General features: G+C 32.6%; 1 long non-coding RNA gene across 1 annotated transcript; it reads left to right on the top strand.

Moving 5' to 3' along the window:
- Window positions 1-11,421: 11,421 nt before the first annotated feature.
- Window positions 11,422-14,446, top strand: LOC112017701 (uncharacterized). The gene is made up of 2 exons (XR_010630061.1): window positions 11,422-13,798; window positions 13,959-14,446. It is a non-coding gene; the product is annotated as an uncharacterized LOC112017701 (long non-coding RNA).
- The last annotated feature ends 2,956 nt before the right edge of the window (window positions 14,447-17,402 follow it).

Raw genomic sequence — 17,402 nt, 5'->3', positions numbered from 1 at the left:
CTTACAAGTATTGAATGGCTTGGTAGCTGGTAAACATGTCAAATTGAATGAAGTGAGTATAGAATGACATTGTTAGTAAGCATTTTCCAAAGTGATACTATGGTTGCTTGACACATGATATTTGGAATTTTATGCTATTGGCTGATGTTAGCAAAAGAATGCTATTTGCACACTTTGTTATATGCCTGTTTTTCACATTTTCTTGAATGTCTAAACTGCAAAAAAATTTTCCTGTGTTGCTCAAAGTCTGTAATTTAGGTGAGTTGAAGAGCCTCTCATGTTTGCTCATTCTATATGATATCAGTAGCTCATTTTTTCCTGTGTTACTCAAAGTCTGTATTACATGGACCATTTTATATTAAGGCATGATATCCAATATGGTCTTGGGTTTTTATTTTTGAAGCATGGGTGAGCTATTGCCTATTGGACACATGGTGTTTGAGAAAATTTCCTCGTTTGGGCTCTTTGGTGGTGCGTGGCAACTTTTTTTTTTTTTCCAGTACATTGATACGTAAAATGTTGTTATATAAACATGTCAAAGGATTCATAAGTAGATCAGTTTGAAGTAAGTGTTGTGTTGAATTAGGTTGAGATCGTATGGATATTGCCTTTTCAACTGTGTTACATAGAAGATAGTGGCATGGTGAATGCTAAATTGCGTTGAGATTCACACCGTGAGATGTCTATATGTGAGATTATTCTTTGTATCTCTCTATAAGTGGATGAGATTGTAGAACTTATATTATCATGGCGTTGGCTTCTTTGTAGCCATGCGTTTCACCTAGATCTAAAATGCCAGGATATGGCAAACAGAAACAGAACCTAATGACAACCACTTCAAACAAAATATTACACAATCTTTGTAAGGAGACCAGTAACTATGAATATCGCATGCCTGAATTTGTATATAAAAGAATAAGTCCTATCAATTTATTTATATATATATTTACAGGTCTGTGTGAGCAACAAGAAATATACAACAAGTTAACTTCAAACAAAGGATGACTTGGGTTTGAAATCTCTGGACATGATGAGTTTACAGTGGTAAAGAAGAGTCTTGATAGAGAAAATTCCATCCATTGGTCAATGTCTGGTGGAAGTGTAACAGGTGTCATTTTTCCCACAATTGTCAGCTTGGTTGTTGAAGCTCTAGAAATTAGAAACCAGGACTGGTAGATTGCTTAGTGGTTAAGATATTAGGTGTCATATAAGTTATTTCTGATACTTCTCTAAGTTCGTATATTAGTGATCGTTTCTAGTTTAAGTATCTAGAGATGTGAATTTTGCATATAAGTTTTCTTGGACATGGTTTTATGGTATAATCAGGTTTGTAAGATGGGAAATGGTTGGTTTTGTTGCATATCTTTACTTCTCTTAACCAAACATTTAAGTGTTATTTTTTAAAAGGAAAAGTTTTCAAAGTGACATTTAAGGTTGGTTGACATCATATATTTTTCTGTGCATAACATGACCATAAGAAATATACAACGGGTTAACTTCAGAGAAAGGATGACTTAGGTTTGACATCCCTGGACATGATGAGTTTACAGTGGTAAAGAAAAGTCTTGATAGAGAAAATTCCATCCGTGGGTCAATATCTGGTGGAAGTGTAATAGATGTGCCATTTTTCCAACAATTGTCAGCTTGGTTGCTGAAGCTCTAGAAATTAGAAACTAGGACTGGTAGACTGCTCAATGGTTAAGATATTAGGTGTCATATAAGTTATTTTTGATACATCTCTTAGTTTGTATATTACTGATTGTTTCTAGTATAAGTATCTAGAGATGTGAATTTTGCATAAGTTTTCTTGGACATGGTTTTATGGTATAATCAGGTTTGTAAGATGGGAAATGGTTGGATTTGTTGCATATCTTTATTTCTCTTAACCAAACATTTAAGTGTTATTTTTTTAAAGGAAAAATTTTCAGAGTAACATTTAGGGTTGGTTGACATCATATATTTTTCTATGCATAACATGATCATATGTAATTTAGTCCACCCGATCCATAATCATAGACACATTGGGAATGCGCATAATTGTAACTGTATACATATAAAATAACAGTAATGGAATGCCAATCCTTGGTCTTTATTTTTCTTGGAATTGTCGACTGCAGTTTATTTGTTTTTAAATAAGTATGCAACTCAATGAGAAATTTTTTTACCTATCCAATTTCTATTAAAACAAGATAACCGTTTAATAAATTCTTGTGTTGTGAAATGTTGGGCATAGTATTGTGAAAAGTCATATAACTCAATGACAAAACTTCTTGTCCAAACTCCAAAAATGGTTCAAATCCTCATTATTTATTATTTTAATTATCATATTATAACAAGAAGAATATATTCAATTTTGAAATTTGGGGGAACAGTTAACCCTTTAAATATTTAGCTATACGTTGCTAATATATATATATATATATATATAAAACTCCTCGTTTCATGTACAGAGTACAAACTTGGATTTTATTTGTTGACCAAAAAAAAAAACATAAAATATAATTTAAGGATTCCTGGTTTATTTCTTTCTTATGCTGCAATATTTCTGGATGCTCTTCTACTTTTTTTTTTTTGGGAATTATTTTTTATGTTTAAGTGTTGTCAAGGCTTGTTGTCTGTTCTGGTTCAAGTGATCTTTTTCAATCTAGGTTTTTGCAAAAAGGGGGTTAAGCCTACGTTACATTCATCAGATGGCATTTTGTGTGCTAAATTGTGCTAATGTACTTCCTAATGATATTTCCACTGAATATCCTGGTTATGCCTGCCTCCTTGGGATGTTTTTAGAAACTGCAGGAGTTTCTTTATCTCAGCTTAACTGCTTATTTGGAACAGTGAGCACTGTTACAAATTATGATTAGATTGCGAGCTGTTGTTCAATTTCTTTGGTACTTCATTAAGAATGAAAGTGGTTGAGAATTTTGTGAGCATGCTTTCATTTTATATTTACTTAAATTATTGCCCTTTAAAAGATTGGATTCAATCCAGAAAGACTTATTAGGTTTTGAAATGAGTAAGGCTGTTCTTTGGTATGATCAATCTGTGCAGACCTTGATGCTGTTACAGTGTTTTTGTTAGAGGTTATTTAGTAGAGAGAGTAAAGAAAGTATGGATCTTTCTTATTATATGCTTGAGTCTCTCTCCCCCTCTCCATTGTCCATCTCTTGAACCAATGACTTGATACTTCCTACAAGTTTTCAAGCCAGAAAGCTATTAAGTAATCTTGTTATTTTCTTTTTATTTTCACCTTTTCTAATTTTTATGTGCTTTGTATAGGATTTTTTTTTGTCAAAATTTTTTCTCAGTTTTAGTGAGAAAATAACATTTGGTTATACAACTTTAGTAAGTGTAATTGTGTTACCTTCTATCTATTTCTTTTTAAATGCTTGTTTGAAATATATATGTTTGCTTCAGGTTCCATGCTGTTTGAAATATTTCTTTTTAGGGATACTTGTTAACGAAACACTTGAGACACTTAAACAAAAAAGTGGTAAAAATTTGAAATCTTATAAAAAAATTAAAATACAACAAAATTTAGTTCGGACACTCAGAAAAATTTAGAACTACAGAAGCATCTATTGATATAAAGAGTATATGTGAAGCGTCATTACTTAAACAAGGTTTGCAAGTTATTCCTATTTAGTTTCAATTTTTATGCAATCTGCCTAAGCATTTTCAACCCAAAATCTATTTTTCTAAGAAGTTATTACTAATTAATTTTGTGATATGGCTTTCTATTTGAATCTCAAAGAGTGTAAGCCAGAGATGCGTTGCTGCTGGAGATGAGAATATCATCCTAAACCCCAAATTGTGAAAAATGCCATGAATCAGCTTGAAATCTGTGAAAACTGCTTCATTTGGAATGGCATTGATTTTAAATAGTAATTAACTTGACAAGAGCTAACTATTTTTATCCTCTAATTGGTTCTTTGGAAATTGAAGTGAAGAATACTGAATTCGTTGATAATGAAAGATGCCTTTAAATAGATTTTTCTTAAAGAAAAAGATGCTTTTAACATTTTCCTTGGGTATATTTAAGAACATATCTTTGGATTTGTCTTAACTTCCTAACAAATTGGATGGGAAGAAGTGCCAGAGTTGGCCATTTGTCTGATAGGTTTATAAGGATATGAGGCACAATTGTGGTTGGACATATTGTTGACCAATGGCTTAATTGTAGATTCAAATAAATGGGCTTTTGCTCTTTCAATAATCGAATAAAGCTTCAGTCACTAGATGTAAGAATTAAGCTATAATGCTTGTGTCTTGATCCTCTATTTCGTCTTGCTCTTGCAATTCTTGCAACCTATTGTGGTTGAAAAAACGAGGTGTAACAGTAGCCAAAGATGTAAGAAGTAAGCTATAATCCTTCCACATTGATTCTACTATCTCTTTTTGTTGATTAGTCTCCCCCGCATCCCCCCTCTTTACCTGAATCCCCAAGACAAAAATGATCTTACTATTACCAACTTATGATTATTATTATTTGCTTCCACAAGCAAGATACAGTATTTATTCAATTTCTGTGGCGTATTATATTTAGTAGGTTTTGCGATAAGCTAATATCCTTTGTTTTTTTCATTATCCATCTATCCAGGTTCTAACTTCTTAGTCCTCTATTAAATATAAGTGCAATGCAGGATCTCTGATGGAACAAGAGACACTGCATAAGAACTTGGCATTGGAAAGTGAACAGTTGCTGAAGGGGTGCAACTAAGATAGTAGTGAGTTCCTACCTGTATATACCCTTATGTATTTTGAGTATGTGAATTCTTTTTAGATTTGGCCCCTTACCTTATCTTTTTCCTCTTTTCTTATTTTAGTTTGCAGTGGGTTTTGTCCTTTGTCGTTAGAGTTTCTCACCTCAATTTTGTTGCACTATACAGTTTTGTTTATTCAGAGACACGTACAGCAGAAAGGGGTTGTAGTTGATTATCATTTCTGATGTTTGTGGAGAATGTTGGCAACTTTATAATAGTAATTATGTATTACTAACAAGACAGAGATTGAGGCTGTGGAGAACTAAGTATTCATGCTTATCAAATAGAACTTTAGTGATTATACTTTTGTCAGGAATGGAATTATAAGCATTTACTCCAAGTGCAGGGATTTGGAGGATTCGATCAAAGTCTTCAGTTGGATGTCTCAAAGGAACTCAGTCTCATGGAACTCCTTAGTTGCATCTTTTGTCCTTTGTGGGCTGGCTCTAAGGCACTACAAATGTATGAAGAGATAAGGTTGGAACGCATACAGCCATCGGATGTTAAATTGTTGTCCTTGCTCCATGCTTGCTGCCATGTTGGCTTAGTTGAAAGGGGCATGGAGTTGTTGGAATCCATGGCTAAAGATCATGGGTTGAGTCCAAGATTGGAACACTACGCTTGTGTTGTTGACTTGTTGGGTTGGGCAGGAGTTCTTATTAAAGCAAAACATTTTACTGATGGATTACCTGAGAATTGGCAAGCATTGCTTGGTTCTTGTAGCATTCATGGTGATTCAGAGATGGGAACATATGCTGCAGATCAGTTTATTTTCAGCAGCACCTAAAAACCTAGCACCCTATATTTTATTGTCCACTCTATTTTCTTCTAAAGAGAGATGGAAAGAGAGAGCAAGGACTATTAAGAGAATGAGGGAAATGAGGTGGCAAAAGAAATTGGTATAAGTTGGATTGAGATTGAAAAGAAAGTCCAAAGCTTTGTTGTTGTGGACAGAATGCATGCACAATATGGAAACATATATGGGGTTTTGGCTGAGTTGTTTAGACACATGACAGATGAAGGATAAGCTCTACATAAGAGACTCATTCTCTATAACTTGGATCAAGATGGGAAGGGACAGCCATTGGTTTGATTTACTAACCACTCAAATATTTCTAATGTTCTGTGTTTGGTCAGATAATCTCTCAATGTAATTGGATGTTTGGATTATTAGCTTGTTCCTGATTTAAAAGCTGGTTGAACTTCTAAGTGGTTTTGCCTACTTTGCAAACTTGGTAGATAAGGGCCAAATAGGGAGGGAAAGAAGTTAGCAGATGGTGTTTACTGTATTATCTTTTAAGACCTAGAGTTGATTAACAAAATTTTCCCTACCAGTTCTCTTTGTCCACTTGTCAAACTAAAAGGATATGTTGGTTTTCTATAAGCATCAATTGGCTATATACCCACAGGTGCACATATGATTAGCTTATTATGATTCTTGTTTCTTGACTTACCTCATCTAAAATAAATGAATTTGGCTATATAACCCTTGTTAGTTGATTAGGATCTTTACTAGAGCCCACCCCAATGTAGTTGTAAAAAGGTTTAGCTGAGTTAAATTGAGTTGAGTTGCTCTTAAATATTTTTACGTAAAGACATGAAAGTGTGCCTTGTGCAACTAATGTAACTCTTTCTCTTTATAATTTTATGACATTGTTTCTTCTCACTGATTAGCTGCTCAAGTAGTGCAATCAATATCAATGATTGTCTGTAACTTCAACTTTATCCTTAGCAATCATCAACTTGTTTCACTAAAAGGGTTGAATTAGATGGAAATTTTCCGTTTATCATCTTTTTCATCCTTCATTCAGAATTCTCATTAAACCAAATTGTGAAATGCTTCTTGCTAACAAGTCCAGTTCCTTGTAAACAGAATATGGACAGGGGATTGGACAGGAGGCTTGATCAATGGAAATGGGGTGGCTTTTTCATTTCCTAAACATATTATGGATGTTCTGGTTGCCTCATTAAAGAAGGATGTGTATTCAGATTTTAGGGGGCTCAAGTTGTTCTTTACAAACGCTTGGGCAATGCTGCATTTAAAAATATACTTGATGCAGCGTTAATGTGCACAGGAGAGAATCCACAAAAATGGCCATCTGTCTACTTTTTGCTGCTTTTGTTATCCGTGTTTTGCTCCCCTTATTGAAATAAAATAACTGCCTTTCTTATAATTAAAAAAAAAAAAAAAAATCCTTAGGCCTTTGAAAAATTGAGATAACCCATTTTTCGTTGGCATTTAATTAATATTCTAGGAGATCATGCTTGGATTGTGTTATCTAAATTCCCAACTAGCTATTATATTTTGTTTAATGTGTAATGAATTGGCCATTGCCTTTATGAGCACAGAAATTCAATCGTAAGATTAATGTAATAGAAATTTTTTAACAAGGTGCAAAATGACTTGTGAGAAAATAGAGTGAAAGAACTTCCTAATTTTGTACAAAATAGACTTTCTAATTTCAGTTACAGCGCCAATTGACCTCAAATTATTTTTTTTTATTTTTTATTTTTATTTCGAGAAGCCTTCCAATTGAAATCAAGTAGATTTATTTTCAGTGAATCCAGCTTAGAAAATTTCCTATTTTCTCCAGTAGACCTAGTACAAACATCTGTACAAAAGAATGATGAAACATAAATTGAAATAACATTACAAAATCAATTATGATATATTTATTAAAATAATTGTTGGTTCCACGCCATAAACCTGTCATTGTGGTGAAGTGCAAGCCAACATGAATACTACATACATGCACATAGAACCCCAAGGCATGTGAACTCCTCAGGAATTATTAAGCAATATGCATAGCTAAACCAATGATCATACTAGTTCATGCCATTGCATCTTTTTTTGCATTTTCCAAAAAATCTTCCGAGCAATTATTGCCTCTCTAATTTTGGCATAGATATTTTTTTACCTTTTTAACTTTTTTACACTTTTTAAATTTTTTTTATTCAAGGGTTGAATGTGAGAGTTGTTTTTTTTTTTTCAACTATCAATCTCAACCCTTAGGTATTGCACTTGATCTCAATCCTAGATTTCCACTAGACAAATCCCAGTAACAATATCCACACCATACTAAAAAAAAAAATATTACCCATACAAAAATTCTAGCAATTAGCATAGCAAAGAACAAACATAGTGCTTTCTTAACCCTGCCATACTGATTATAAGCACCAATCATAGAATGGAATGTCACCAAATTTCTTTGGGGAAGTTTGATGAGCAGTTCCCTTGCATACCTGAAGAAGTCACATTTTGCATACATACCTATAATAGCAATTGCAATTATCATATTGAAATTTAAATTTGAATCAATAGAATCATATCCAAGCTGGTAGACACAACCATGAACCCATATTCCATAAGTATGGTAATCATTAAACATCTCTTTAGCCTAGCTAGCCCAACTGTCATTTACATTCTCAGCAATCAAACTAGTCCAAGCCACCACATTCCACTTTAAAATAAAGTCAATTGCTTTTCAATCCTGTAGCTTCCAATCTGAACATGACAGATAAATAGGAATAAATAGGACTAAACTAGTAGAAGTATACACATCCAATTAAAACCTAATTTTCACGATGGGATTATGAACATCCATAATTTGTGTAAGTAACTTTTGAACTTGCTTTTAAAATTTTTTTTGGCAAAGAGGTACTTGCATAATTGAGGTCTTAGTGTAAAAAAATTGCACAAAAATCAATTAGCCTATACAAGGAATTACATTTTTTATAACTAATGTAGTGATCATCAGCACATGTAATGTTTTAACTTAGTCATGATTTTACATTTCTCTAACAAAGTAAGGATAGTGTTGTACGGTTTCTTTAGGGGTTTAAATAAGGAGATATTACATGATAAGACTGGAAATTTGGAAGGTATTTAGGGCATATTACATAACAAGATTGGATTTAATCAATAAGTATAAAATAACTTTATTCTTTGCTAGTCCTAAAGAAAGCTTCAATGGACATTGAACAACTTGTGTGTGTGTGTGTGTGTGTGTGTGTGGAGAAAAGGACCTTGAACAGCTTTATTCTTTGCTTGGGATTAGAATTATGCAAACCCCCTTTATGAAAGAGCAAGATTGAATAAGCGATTTTGTAGGAAACATTATGGATTCTATCTCAAACAAAATACTAATATACAAAACATACTCAAAATTAGCACTCACTACTATCTTTATGTCAATATTTCTCTAAAGATTGACATTGCTATTGCACATTAAGGGGAAAAAAATGTTTAGGACTTTAGGCAATAAATAATCTATGCAATTCATCAAATTGATGCTACACTTAGGATGCAAATAAATGTGAAGAAATTTGGTCAGAAATTTAGGTTGTAAACTAGCTGAGCCTAATTCAAACTCAACCCAACAACAAATGCAAAATGTTTAAATTTGGTTTAAGCTTAGACCAAGCTTACAAATCTATATATATAATAATAGGTGAAGCAGAGAGAAACTCAAATAGAATTCCAAATTAGAGTTTCAATTTTGTGCCATGTGTCATTCCAATTGTTCAATTAGAATTTGAAATTTGAGTCTAATTTTACTATACACGTGTACAAAGAAAATAATCAGAAGAATATAATATGATTTTGGGTTGTTTTCAAGAGAATCATTACTTTGATTCATTGTTTTTATTTATTTTTACGTAGGTTCATTGTCTTCTTAGTTCAAACTTCAAAGTGCCTAGGGAACTATAACAAGAAGCTGAATATGGAAAGTAGTCATGGGAATTGAAAATAAATTTCAAAAAATTAATTAAAAATAAAAAATGAAAGAATATTGCAAGAGATGCACCACTTGGAAAAATTGAATTCCAATTAAAATTCATTGGACTTGGTAATGAGATGAGATAAAATTAATAACACATTAAACACTAATGCTTTGGGAATCGGTAGTACCAATCTAAATCCATTGGACTTGTTTCGTGATAATACAACTATGAAGGATGTATAAAAACACGCACAAATCCATCTCTTTATAAAAAGAGATTACAGAAAAATTCTTTTATCAGCCATGCAACTTCAGAGGTTTTTTCTTCACACAAATGCCACCCATCGTAAAACTACAAAATGAGAACAACTCTGAGGTTTTTTTTTTTTTTTTTTTTTTTTTTTTTTTTTTTTTTTTTTTTTTTTCAATTTTAAATTTTTTAAGCTACGAAAATTTCAATCACCAATAGAGATTGAAGATTCAAAAGCGTGAATGGATCTTTTGGATAAACATCGTCACCAAGGTTCATCTTTCTGTGTAATATTTCCATTTAGTTTTGATTCCCCTAATTGATATAGTGATGGGTTTGTGTGTATGGGCATACATTGAGTCAATATTAACATTTTTTGAAATCCTTTGGTCCTTGCTTGATGATTGACTTCTCTTGCAGCTATCAATCTTGCAAGAAGATGGCTTTCAACCTATTTGGTGTGACCTTACTGAAAACAATATTTAGTGCATGGGAAGAATATCCAATGTCAAGCTTGTGAATTCTTAAACCTATTAATTAGTCCATTTTATGGCAAACACCTCTCTCTTAGTAGTTTCATGGCTGCCAATTTAGTTTCATATTACTATATTTTGGCTTATAGTTGCGCTACTTTTGAACATTTTTTTACTTAAGTTTGATTGATGTGTCAAATGTCTCTAAAGTTTTATTTACTTAAGAACCAATTAATTGTATAGGCTTAATTACCCTTTAATTACCCTTTCAATATACGCATGACTATGACTGTAACTTGTATACAATATCAATCTATTGTGGTTCAACTCGCTTTCTTTTATACACACACACATATATATATATACTACTAAGTTTTGTTAATAAAATTTTATGGTTAATAATATGAATTTAGACTTAACTGAGCATTTTAAACATGAATAAACTCAAGATTAATAATATACCAATTCCCATGCGGTAGCATGGGTTACATACTAGTTATATATGAATTTGAGCTCGAAAGAAAGTCCAAAAACTTGAGCTCAGCTTGACTTGGCTTGATTCATTAATCAAGCCGTACTCAAGTTCAAACCCAAGCACAATCCAATACAAGTATATTATGAAGTCCGTTTAATCTGGAGATGTTAATGAAAGACTTAATAAGATATGAGTTTGTTTTTCAAGCTTATTACTAAGCTCATAAACCAACTTAAGCTTAGTTTGTTTTAGGCTTATATAAGGTTCGTTTGGTTAGTTGTTTTGGGAGTTTAAAAATTAAAAGAGCATTTTTAGAATTCAAAATTTTGTTTTGCAATCACAACTCATTATACAACCGCTAATTTTAAATTCAAAATACCATTTCCTAATCGTTTATACAAACGCAGCAATAGAGTTGAAAGGCTTCCACATTAAAATTGAGTAATATCATCTTTATAATAATTGGTAATAAGTATTTTACTTCTTGTTGTTAGAATTTCTATTAATGAAAAATTCAAATTTTATTACATACGTGTTTTTAGAAACTTTGATATTTTTATCTTAAGAAAAAAAAAAACTAGAAAAGTGGTCTGTTTGGGGATATTTGTAAACAAACATTTGGGACACTTTAAAACACATCGTCCACATGGCTGTCCCGGCCCACCTCCTATTTTCAAATTACCAAAACTACCCCTGTCTCTTTTACTTGTCTCTCACACACTGACACTCACACACCGACAGACTCAAAAGAATCACACACTGACTCTTTTTTTTTTTTTTTTGATAAGTAGAATCACACACTGACTCTGATCACTCTCTCATTTTTGAGCGAGTCATGACTCGGTTGGCTTAAATGGCGAGTACAAGAAAGACTCGGCTTGACTCGGGATGACTCGCAGCGATGTCCACGAAGGTTAACTTGAGTGGAACTCACCACCTTCCCTTGGTTAAACGCCATCGTTCCTGGAACGTAAATTTATCTATCACTCTCTTCAATCTTTACTAATTTAAAATTTTGCAATTGCTTTGTGAATTTTGGTTAAACTTATTGGGTTTTGTAAGTTATGTGTTGGGTAGGAAGAATGCATTTCGGCTTCACAAATCAAAATTTTCAACAATACATTTTGGTTTCTACCCTGCTCATCACAATTTTTACCATATATGCCATTAATTTTACAGGGTTTGATTCTAATGATGGTTGTAATTGCATAAGTTTGGTCTTGATATTTCATTGAAATTCATGAATTTTTCATGTAAATCTGGCCAATAGAAACAAAAAAGTAAATAATTGGTTGCACTTATTTAGGTTTGTTATTTATGTTTGGTTACCTGGCATACCTGCAATGTGAAATGTATGTGGTAATATTTGAAATGTAAAGCCTTGCATATTTTGCAATACAATTAGATAATAGACGATATTAAGAAATTTTGAATGAGGTTCATTAGTTGTTCAATACATAGACCGTCAAGCATGAAGTTGAATGACCCATGTACTATTCTGCCCTTTGCAGTGTTGAACAACTAATGAATTATTTACTCATAAAGCTGTTTTAGTTACCTCATAAACATTTACTTTGGAGTTAGCTGTGTTTAGGTAACTTTGGTGCAGAACAAAGTTGTTCCTGATCCTTTCTATGGGCTGCAAAATGAGACAATTATAGATATTGCTGATTCTGGGGGAGAGTATTACACGTTCTGGTCTTTTACAACTTTTCTGAGTAAGCTGTTGAACAATTTATTAATATGAAATATGTTCTTGAAATATGTGCTGGGTGTCTTGGTGACAAAAATGGACCAAAGCACTAGGTGAACTGCTGAAGGTAAGTTTAGAGATTAGATGTGAGCACGGATGGACTTACTAGTTAGGAATTTTAAGGGACACAAAATCTTGTTAACTAAGTTTGACCTGGCAGGACAACATATATACATAAAATATACAGTGGATTCATTAAATATAAATAATGTTTTACCCTTCAAAATTCCAAGCATTTTTCTATTTCTTAGATCCTAATATGAGTGGATTTCAGCTTCAAGAAAGTTTTCCATTTCTAATTTTGATGCTTGATATTTGAAATTATCAATGTATCTCTTGCATACTCCCCTTGTACATGAGTTGCACCTATGCTCTTTAATGAATTATTTACTCATAAAGAAAAGGGTTTTGAAAGGGAAAGTCACAGGATGCCAGAACTTCTGTATGCATCCTCCCGTGATAAAGGAAAGGAAATCTGTGAAAACTGCCATGAATCCGCATGACATTTGTGAAAACTGCTTCATTTGGAATTGCATTGATTAAATAGTAATTAACTTGAAAAGAACTAACTATTTTTATCCTCTAATTGGTTCTTTGGAAATTGAAGAGAGAAATACTGAATTTGTTGATAATGAAAGATGCCTTTAAATATATTTTTCTTAAAGAAAAAGATGCTTTAATATTTTCCTTGGGTATTTTTAAGTACAGATCTTTAGATTTGTCTTAACTTCCCAACAAATTGGATGGGAGGAAGTGCCAGAGTTGGCCATTTGTCTAATAAGTTTATAAGGATATGAGGCACAATTATGGTTGGACATATTGTTGACCAATGGCTTAATTGTAGATTCAAATAAATGGGCTTTTGCTTTTGCAATAATTGAATAAAGCTTCAGTCACTAGCTGTAAGAGTTAAGCTATAATGCTTGTGTCTTGATCCTCTATTTCGTCTTGCTCTTGCAATTCTTGCAACCTGTTGTGGTTGAAAAAGAAGGCGTAATAGCAACCAAAGATGTAAGAATTATGCTATAATCCTTCCACATTGATCCTACTAGCTTTTTGTTGATTATTCTCCCTACATCCCCCTTCTTTACCTGGATCCCCATGGCAAAATGATCTTACAATTGTTAACTTATAATCATTATTATTTGCTTCCACAAGCAAGATACAGTATTTATTCGATTTTTGTGGCATATTATATTAAGTAGGTTTTGTGATAGGCTGATATCCTTTGTTTTTTTCATTAGCCATCTATCCAGGTATTAACTTCTAAGTCCTCTATTAGATCTAAGTGCAATGCAAGATCTCTGATGGAACAAGAGAAATTGCATAAGAACTTGGCATTGGAAAGTGAACAGTTGCTAAAGTAGTGAGTTCCTACCTGTATATACCCTTATGTATTTTGAGTATGTGAATTCTTTTTAGATATGGTCCCTTACCATATCTTTTTCCTCTTCTTATTTTAGTTTGCAGTGAGTTTTTTTCTCTGTCATTAGAGTTTCTCACCTCAATTTTGTTGCACTGTATAGTTCTGTCTATTCAGAGACGTGTACAGCAGAAAGGGGTTGCAGTCAAAAGCAGCCAACAAGAGAATTGTTTCCTAATGGACTTGATCTATGGCATCTGCATTTCCAAAACATATTATGGATATTATAGATGCCTCATTAAAGCAGGAGGCAGGTTCATGGGGCTCAAGTTGTGCTTTACAAAGGCTTGGCCAATGCTGCATTGAAATAGTTGAGGCAGTATTGAAGTGCACAATGGGAATCCACAAGAAACAACAATCTGTCTTTGGTAAGGCTGAAGAATGCTTTGAAGGAACAAGGATATTAAAGACCAAGCATGGTAAAGAAGATATATAGTTTGTAATGTTGGTGATTAAATAACAAGGATATTGGCTGATTTGGTCTGTAATTGAGCTTCCAATTTGCTCTCGCAATCACACACACACATAGCTTCTGTAAATCATTTTGTAAAACAGGGTCAAGTAAGAGAACTTTCAAGAAATTAGAAAGTATTCAGTATGTTGTCAGCAGTTATATGCATTAATCAAAACAAACAGAATGCGGCCTAGACTATAGGTTAGTTACCTAAATCCAAACAATAAAAGAACATAATATGAGGCGTGAAAAGTGAGTGCACTAGCTATCAAGTTCCAAAGGGGCTGTGAATGAAAATTCCGTAAGGCCAAGTAAATAATTTATTAGCAAGACACCGTGGCAAACTGGGGCAAAGCCATGTGAAAAAGAGGTAGTGATGTTACTGCCTAGTTGGATTTTATTAATTTAAGGATTAAAGCCCAATGGAATGACAAGTGACATTAATCCATTAAGTTTCTAACAGTTAGCAAGCAAGTGGGTAGTAACCTCGAGAAAATTACAAATAAAAAAATAAATAAATAAATGCAAGGACATGTGCCAAGAAGCCATAAGCAGAAAGGAAACAGTTGCCTTGAAGTAGTTAAATGAGATTACCAAGCTTTGTTTGTAGGAAAACACTTTGCAAAAGAAATCAACTAGGGAGTAGCATGTGAAAAGAGAAACCAAGCATAACCACTAAAGCTGCAAGTATAAATAGAAACTCATTTTACATGAAAGGTTTACCATGTACAACAGAGAAGTCATTATAACACTTTTGAAATCATTTGAACTTAGATTCTTAGGAGACCAAGTAGTTCTTAGGACTTGTACTTGTAAGTTGCTTCCTTTGTAATTGTGATCTTATTTAATTAAGTATTTGTCAATTTTGATGCAATATTTAGGTGTTTGTTTATATTTTATATGAATTCTTGCTTGTTCAAGTAAGTTTTAAGTGAGATTGATGACTTAGGCTTTAATCTATTGTGATCATTGCAATTTAGTTTACTTTGAGATGATGCACATCAAATTTAATTTAGCGTGATTAGGTTTACTTCAAATCACTTCAAATCAAAGCTCTTTGACTTAGTTTGTTTAGGATCAATCACTTTGAATCGGTTTAATTTACTACAAATCAATGTCAATAGAGACAACTTAGGCTTGGGAATTTAATTTAGTCACTTAGGATTGATGATCAGTCATGACCAGGAGACAAGATTTCTTATTAGATGAGATTAGATGGAATGAGATTTTACATAGTGTGACATTATGTATATGTTTAGATATACAACAACAACAACAAAGTCTTAGTCCCAAAACTTAGGGTTAGTTATGGACACTCGACAGATTAGATTGGGTCGATCATATGAATTCTTTCTCTCCATTATATCTTACCTAAAGTCTTGCTCTTTGTTACTCCCTTTATTGGCATCTTTTTTGTTTAATTACTTCTACTAATGTTATTTTTTGACATTTCTCTACTTTTATTGCATTTCCTCAACTAAGATTGATTCAATCTCTTTCTTACTAGTTTGTTACTAGCTTTTCTTTAAATATGACCAAATCATCTCAAGTGACTTTCTCTCCTGTTTAGATATAGATTTAATTAAATTTTAAAGTTAAGGGATGAAAATAATATAATTAATAGTTGAAGGATTTACTGCGAAAATTAAAAGTTAAAACTTATGCAAATTAATATATAAGGAAGAAAATGAAACTGAAATAAATGTATGTAGACCAAAATTTTAGTTTGAAAAAGAAAAAGAATAGAGTATACCTTTAACTCTTAAAATTTGATATTATTTTTATTTTGTTCCTATCTGTTTGATTATGTTTTTATATTGGCCATGCCATCTATTTTCATTAGTAATCTAACCGACCATATTTGTTTTTGCTTTAAGAATGAATTTCCTACATTCCACATCAGCTTTTTTGAGACCAAATTCCATATCATTTTTAAAACTATCATTTAATGAAATACTTAAACATAAACATTTGAAGGCTATTTAACAATTAGATTATTGTGCGTTCTAGTTAGCTCAACTGGTAAAATTTTTAATAGTTGAATAAAAGATTTGCCTACACCACAAACTAATTGGTGTCTTGGTCAGATAATAAAGTGTTGGGGGATAAACACCTTAGGAAGTTTCCTTGAGTAATTAATATAATATATAGAGACACATTTTAACTCAAAAGGCTTAAGCCCAATAAGTATGTGCTCAATTATATTATATTAACCACTTATTTTTCTCAACTTTATTCGATGTGGGACTTCACTCACATGTGTAACCTAACAATTTTCCTCTCACGTGTGAGTCTACCTCTCTATGGGCTTCAAGACCTCTCTATGGGTCATCAACAAGTCCTACTCACTCCCCCTTACCTAATGGGTTTTTCACTTCATCAACACATCATCTATGAGTCTCTCATACGCCATCCATGGGAACCACATGTCAACCCCGCACATCCGTGTCCATGGGAACCTTGCACCACACCATTTATTTAGCACCATTAGCAATATTCCTTGTTTGGACTTTTTTTTTTCTTTTTCTTTTTTTTCTCTCTTCTTTTCCAAGATCTTTGTGTGTGGGCCGTTTAGGCTTTCTCTATCCCCGTTGGGTAGGAACCATGAACACCTCACCACCTTTGTTGCACACCACCATGGGGTTTGATATCGCTTGTGGAGGGATAAACACCTTGAAGAGTTTTCTTGAGTAATTAATATAACATATAAAGACACACTTTAAAATTTAACCTAAAAGGCCTAAACTCAATTGGTATGTATTCAATTATGTTATATTAACTACTCATTCTTCTCATCTTTATTCAATGTGGAACTTCACTTACACGTGTAACATAACATAACATAAAAAACTATCATCAAGAGCAGATATCATAAGTTAAAACTCTCGAAAAAAAAAATTAGTTTATTAAATCGATTGTAAGACTAATGTGAAGAGGGAGTCCAACATAAAAGTTAAAAAATGAAAATATTGAATTTCCAAAAAAGCCAAACTTTAAAGAATCAAAATGTACTTTACTTATTAAAAAAATAGAGAAGGAAAACAAAGACAAAGCCCAAAAAAAAAAAAAAAAAAAAAATATAATGAAAAGAAA

The sequence above is a fragment of the Quercus suber genome, unplaced genomic scaffold (assembly GCF_002906115.3).
Source record: "Quercus suber isolate HL8 unplaced genomic scaffold, Cork oak 2.0 scaffold_131, whole genome shotgun sequence".
NCBI classification, from domain to species: Eukaryota; Viridiplantae; Streptophyta; class Magnoliopsida; order Fagales; family Fagaceae; genus Quercus; species Quercus suber.
Note: the sequence above shows the minus strand (reverse complement) of the source record. Positions and strands in the feature narration are given on the sequence as shown.